Genomic DNA, 7,009 nt, shown 5'->3' on the forward strand with positions numbered 1-7,009 from the left:
TGTATATATATAGAAGGTAAGCTGCTTAAGAGCAAAGCAGTCAGTGTTTGTGCCACATATAAAGCTCTATCAAACAAGCAGAAGTGGATTAAACCACGTTACAGAAAATCATTTTAACAGTGCAAACGTAGTGGTATTAAATTAATAACAATAATTCAAAGTAGTGCAGTAGCAGTGCTGATTCTTAAAAAGAAATCAGTGTGAGTGGCATTAAATCACTAACTGCCACCCCCATTCATTCTCCACTGGGCTGCCAAGGGTAGAAGCTAGATGTAGCCTTTGCCACAAGGCATCCGTTGAGTTATCTAACATGTAACCATTGAAATAGCTTTTTTATACTTTAAAGAAAAACCTAGAATGATGCTTTGTGTAATAAATTAATTGTACATGTGTTAAATGTGTCCCTAGTGCGTGTGCTGAAACTCATAAACTGTAAGGAACTAGTATGCACTTATAACTAAAACCTGTGCTGTGAGTAAGATTTTACTAAAAGTAAATCTACTGATTATGTAGTCATTCATGTTATGGGTATACAGTGACTACTGATTGTGTGGACGCCACTGGGGACAAAGAAATTGACCTCAGCATAATATTAGTAATATATACAAATACAAATATAAAATGTCAGTTTATATTTTCTCTGTTTAACAATAGCAGCAATCTATTATGTCCCATGCAACGCTCATTGTATCCTGTATTGACTAAAGGTCAGCAGGAGGACCACTAGGTACTTAGGGGGACCCAGAAGGCACTACTAGTAGTATTAGTCTAATAGGAAAGTTTAGCGGGGATTAACACGAAACATGTGTTTAGCAGACTAGGCAGTAGGATCAACGAGTATTCATTTGTCTCTTTGCAGGTACAAATCTATTAAAGAACTGGTTTAAAATAAAAGTGACACATAAACCTAAATTCCTTGAATACATAACCTTCACCCTTGACTCATACTACTATTCTAACCTAATCCCAAAATGTAATGTAACACCTACAATTGCACATCCACCTCTTACAGCATCAAATAAATCTTTATTTGCAAACTGACAGCCATAGGAACTACATCCACTGGCTATGACAATGGCTGTTCGCTTTGATTGTGGAGCATATATTTATCAACATCTTATAACACCCTTAAAATAAAATTGGAGTATATCAAAATACTGACTAACAGTCATTTCTAGGACATATCAGTTTGCCTCTCCTCTAAATTTCACAGTACCTAACATACTGCTAGGTACCAACTACTCCCGAGGAATCAGTAATATATATACTGTAAAACGCACCGAAGAAATTCATTCAAGCCTCTACAAAAAAAAAAAAAAAAGATATATTACAATCATATTTTTACATACTGTTTTTGTATGGTTAGATCATTCTGATTGGAGTGCTTGAATCTGGGTACACTATGCAATATTTATCTACTGTTTAGAAGTATCAATTAGTCCAAAGAGTGCATATCATTGGACTACATGGACTAAATTGGTTCTTTTAAAATATGTTAAATAAAATGTTATTGTCATTTATATATTTTTTATATTGTTATTTATATGAAAATGTTCCAACTAAACAAAGATGAGTTGTTCACTTCTCAGCACTAAACCCCTTTTTATATTGACATGTATCGAACTGGCTCTCTATAATACCATATACCACTAAATATCCTTTTCTTATCTAATTGCAAAAGTTAATTTTGCACCTACAATTGCACATGTACCTCTTGCACTATCAAAATAATCTTAACTGAACATTATTACTTGTGTGCAAATATCTACCTTAAGATTTTGACACTTCAGACTACTAAATTGTTATGAATTTATCAGTATACCATCAATGCATATTGAGTGTAAATGAAAAAATAAAAAAAGTGGGATCAATAATTAAAAAATAATTCAAAATACATATTAAAACAGACCTGGCATCATTTTTTTCTTTTTTTGCATGTGTAGTTAGATAATAATTACTCTGCGTATGCATACCTAAGATTTTTGTATTGATCTGTAATGCAGAGCACTTTGTCATCTTTGAGGGCGGCTGCTGTGTCTTTAGCATTCCCTGACGAGGTTATTTAAAGGTGTGACCTGCCTGGGGCAAGGATTGCTGGGTCACCCTAGATTATGACAGAGGGCATGAAGACATGGGACATGAATGCATAATGGAGGAAAGAAATTGTAGAAAGTTATTATACGAGCATCCCCTCGCTGAGACATGTTCTATGAACTGTTCAATGTGTTTATGCTCCTGTTGAAATAATGTATCTTTGAGGACTCTCAGGGTGTTATGTGTTTCTGCTTTCAATATATAGACTTTCAAACAAAATACAGAGTGGCTTGTCCGTCTATTGCACAGATGTATTTCTCAGTTTGGGACTTCACTTGTTTATCCACTTTTGAATGGAGGCACTAATGCTTATCAGAGATGACACCCTGATCCTACATAATTGCAGTTTTATGAGGATCTTATTATACAGAGTCTTACATAAACACACCTGCTCTTACTTCTCACCTATTGACGTTTTACATTGTTACATTGGGCCTGAATAATTATTATGGGTAAAACTGGGTGATCCAACAAACCGGGGATTGATTTCATATTATCATTTGCTATCATTTGGCAAATCTTTTCAATCCTGGACCAGATACATTCCAGATTTTCTGGATCACCCAGGTTCTCCTATGATAGTCTATCTTCTCCAGTCTTGGAAAGGTTGGAGAAATCAGGCCAATGATACTATAGTCATTACAGGATTACTACTGCCATCATAGTTTGTATGGTAAGGACAAACAACGTTTTGATGATTCTTTGTGTTAATATTTGTGATGCATCTGCTTTTAGTTCTATGCTGAGTTATGCATGCTGTCAGATTCTGTTTATTTGAAAGCAGAGAGCCTGATCATGCAAGAGAAATGACTGAATCTGCAAATTATCAAAAGTGAATGTAAAAACACACAGAGCTTGACTCCTTCTATTTTCTTTTGTTTCAGCTGTCAGGATGGATAAAAAAGCAAATAGTATATTTATTGCTACTAAACTATGTCAGTTTCATTTTAATTTGCTGCTAGCTCACATTACATTAAAACCCTAGGAGGGTAAAGACTTATCCACATGCTCAAGTTATAGGACAATTTTATTAATAAATCAATATTTGTGATTGTTTACCAAGACCCTTGCTTCCAACATATTAGCTTCTGGGCACAAGCATTCTAAGGAGGCAGAAGACAACACTATTGGGGCTCTCGGTTGGGTGCATTTTGCCAAGTTCAGGTCTCTTCTGATTCTATTATTTTTCACAGATACAGAAAAGGCCTTTGATCAGGTGGACTGGATGTCTATGGAGAAGACGTTAAAACATATTGTCCTGGGCAGGAACATGCTGTCATGGATTAAGGCAGTCTCTTCTCACCCTACTGCCTCTGTGAATAGATATTTGTCGGAAAGCCTTTCCTATCAAAAATGGCACATGACAAGGATATCATTTTTCTCCTTTGTTTTGACAATCCATTCACTCTGGTCAGGATATTATAGGCTTTTAACTTTCTGGGACAACTCAAAAGTGGCTGCCTAAGCAGATTGCTTATTTACAACAACCAATTCTGCCATTCCCATACCCAACCTAACGCAACAAAACTGTGTTAATGGGTCTCTGTCCTCAAGATAAGTTATTCAAATTTAGAGGCCCTTAGTGTTCCCCTCCCACCAGTACTCCAGTGAAAACTGAGCCCCTCCTTTTCTTGAGAAACATGTATCTCCTCCAGACACTATAGAGGCCTAGAGGGTCTTATTTTAAGACATTGACTTCTCATATTTCCAGTTTTACCTGGAGCAGTTAACACCCTTGATTCAGCCATAAGCGGTTATGCTGTTCTAAATTGGCTCAGAACATGGGAATTCTTGACTTTTCACTACATCATGCAGCTTTTATTTCTATTATTATTACCTTGTATTTATATTGTGCCAAGATATGCAGCTCTTTACACAGTTCACAGTCATATCACTAACTGTCTCTCACAATCTAATATCATTACCATAGTCATATGTAGTGTTGGTCAAATATCTCAATATTTGATTCGACAGTTATTCCTCGAATAGTAAGATATTGTTTGGGTGATCGAATGTCGAATTCAAACACCATTGAAGTCAATGGTGGGAGAATTCAGGTTTTTTTTAGGGACTATTAAGGGCTGCAAAAGCAATCAGATTGCTCTTGAAGCCCTTTACTAGTGGTATGTGTTCTTGGATAGAGTTTCTCTATCCAAGAACACAGGGAGTCCTGTGTTCTAGGATAGAGAAACTCTATCCAGGAACACATACTACAGGACTGCAACAGCGATCCTGATTGCTGTTGCTGCACTGTACTAGTAGTATGTGTTCTTGGATAGAGTTTCTCCATCCAAGAACACAGGTACTAGATGTGATAAATGGGGAAACTTGTCCCCATTCAACCTCTAGTGCCCTGGGGATCGCCTGCAGTCAGAGCTGTGACCGCAAAGTTCCCATGGTCATGTGACCGTGCGAACTGAGCGGCAGATGAACTCTGCAGTTCCACTACGATCCCAGGGGCACTACAGGGTAATTACCTGTAGTGCCCCGGGGATCGCTCACTCTTCTCAACAATTGCAGACTCTGCTGCAATCGTTGAGAAGATGCCGGCCAGCAAGTATCTCTTACTCTGTAACACACACAGTAATATAATACATTTGTTACATTTTTCTCGCAGTAGATAAAAGAAAAATGTAACAAATGTATCATAATATTTCTGTGCTGGAAAATCTGTTACAGAGATATGTCATTGTAGGTTAACCTGTAAAAAAAAAAAGGTAAAAAAAACACAAACACTCAATAAATGAATTTAACATTAGTTTTTATTTTTTTTAACACATTTTTTTATCCCTATTTTAACCGTCGAATCTTGTTCTTTTCGGGTTGGGTCTGCCCGAATTCAAACAGCCATTTTCGGGTTAAAAATAAAGACAACGCAAATTCAAACAACAAAACTAGTCATATGTCCTAAACACAGTCTAAGGCCAATTTTTTGGAGGGGAACCAATTAACCTAACTGCATGTTTTTAGAATGTGGCAGGAACCTGGAGTGCCCAGAGGAAACCCACCAAACAGGGGGAGAAAATACCAACTCCTTGCAGATAGTGTCTTAGGTGAGATTCAAACATATGATTTAGTGCTGCAAAGGCAAGAATGCTAGCCACTTAGCTAGCCGTGCTGCCCTCACATCTAGTCCAGGTTGTGGACTGGTGCCAACATTCCACATTTAAACAATGGGTGACAGTCAGTGAATTAGAGAGTAAGTTCTGTTCCATCCAACCATTGAGCCTACTTGGTCTATTTGTTCCAAATTACTCTTTACACTCCTCTTCCGTTTCCTATCCTGCAGAACCCATCCTTTGTTGGAGATGTTAAAGGTGTGTGGGTAAGGTGAGGGCACAATGCTCCACACATTTTGGTCATCATTTTGAGACCTTTAGGGATGCAGTCCAGAAGATAATCAAACAATTCAGAAAGAGACACATACTAGATGACCTTGCCTTCTTTTACATTATATCATGTTCCCTTTAAAATCAAAACCAAACCTCAGTGGTAAGACATATTGTCACCACTGCTTGATCCTGTATTTTGCTCTTTGAAGGTCCTCACGCTCAGTATCCATGGAGCTGAAGTAAAGTTTCTTAAGACTTGTTTGTAATTAATACAATTTACAAACCCACTGGTGTTATTATATAGGAGAACTTCATTTGTACTGCTGTGGGGCCTGAGTCCATAGGCTTGCTAGATTAGTGGAAATCTTGTCTGTATGTTCCTATGTTAAATATGTCTAATTTTTGTCAATGAATTTTACTTGTTTCGAACTGGCAATTAAGTAACTTTTTTCCCGTTACTGTTGGTATAAAATGATCAATGTACAATTTAGAAATTAAACCCAACTGTGCTAAAATATATAATAATGCAAAAAGAGCATGTTTGGTCAGTCTTCTATAAAACATCATAATCAAAAATGGAAAAGGAATCTGTTTATATTCGTACATGAAAGGCGTTATAAGGTATTCAATGATAAAACAGTCTTTATTGTCACATTCCTAATCTTTGGCAGAAAGATTGGGCACTTTAACCACAATTGCACTCACACATGTAACAAGTATATACTGTGTAGTACTATGGAATGTTGTGAGTGGTTCCTGAAATTTCTGTGACACTTAAAATCGTTGCAGGCTATGCCAAGGGCCCATCATCACATTTAGAAAATCGCTTGTGAATTTCCTACGTACTATTTACTTAGCCCTTTTTATGAGTGTGGGTGATTTAATTTACCTATATAATAAAATTTGATTTATTTGTTTTTGTTGTTCAAAATGTATGATCAAAATGTATGTGTGATGTATTGGCTTCTTGGTGATATATAGGTGATTAGGAGACTCTTGTCAGTATGTTTTTATTATTAATATTAAACAGTATTTATTTAGTGCCAACATATTACGTTTGGATGGTGTGCGCATGACGAAGTTATGAGAGAGGAAGTCATAAGTATGTTATTGGAGGAGCAAATAGAGCGACTAGGGGAGTATTTTTCTCAGGTCAGATATATAAATGGGACAAGAACTGTGGAGGAATTTGAAGTCAAAGCACAGGAGCTTGAATTTTATTCTGGTGAAAATGGAAGCCGGTAAACAGAGGCAGCAGAAAAAAAGTGGTGGGAAGGATGGATAAGTCTGGCTGCAGCATTCATAATAGATTGTAGAGGAGAGAGTCGGGTTAGTGGAATACCAGAGAGGAGTATGTTACAGTAGTCCACACGAGAGATAATAAGAGCGTGTACAAGGAGTTTGGTGGTCTCTGTGGACAAGTAGGGGAAGACTTTGGAGATGTTGCACAGGTGAAAGGATCCGGAAATGTTCTGAATATAGGTGGTAAAGATAAGGGCAGAATCGAAGACGACACCAAAAAAATGTGCCTGAGGGGAGGGACGAATAACAATTTTATTAACAGTTAGAAAAATGTCAGGGGG

The sequence above is a fragment of the Pyxicephalus adspersus genome, chromosome 8 (genome assembly GCF_032062135.1).
Source record: "Pyxicephalus adspersus chromosome 8, UCB_Pads_2.0, whole genome shotgun sequence".
NCBI classification, from domain to species: Eukaryota; Metazoa; Chordata; class Amphibia; order Anura; family Pyxicephalidae; genus Pyxicephalus; species Pyxicephalus adspersus.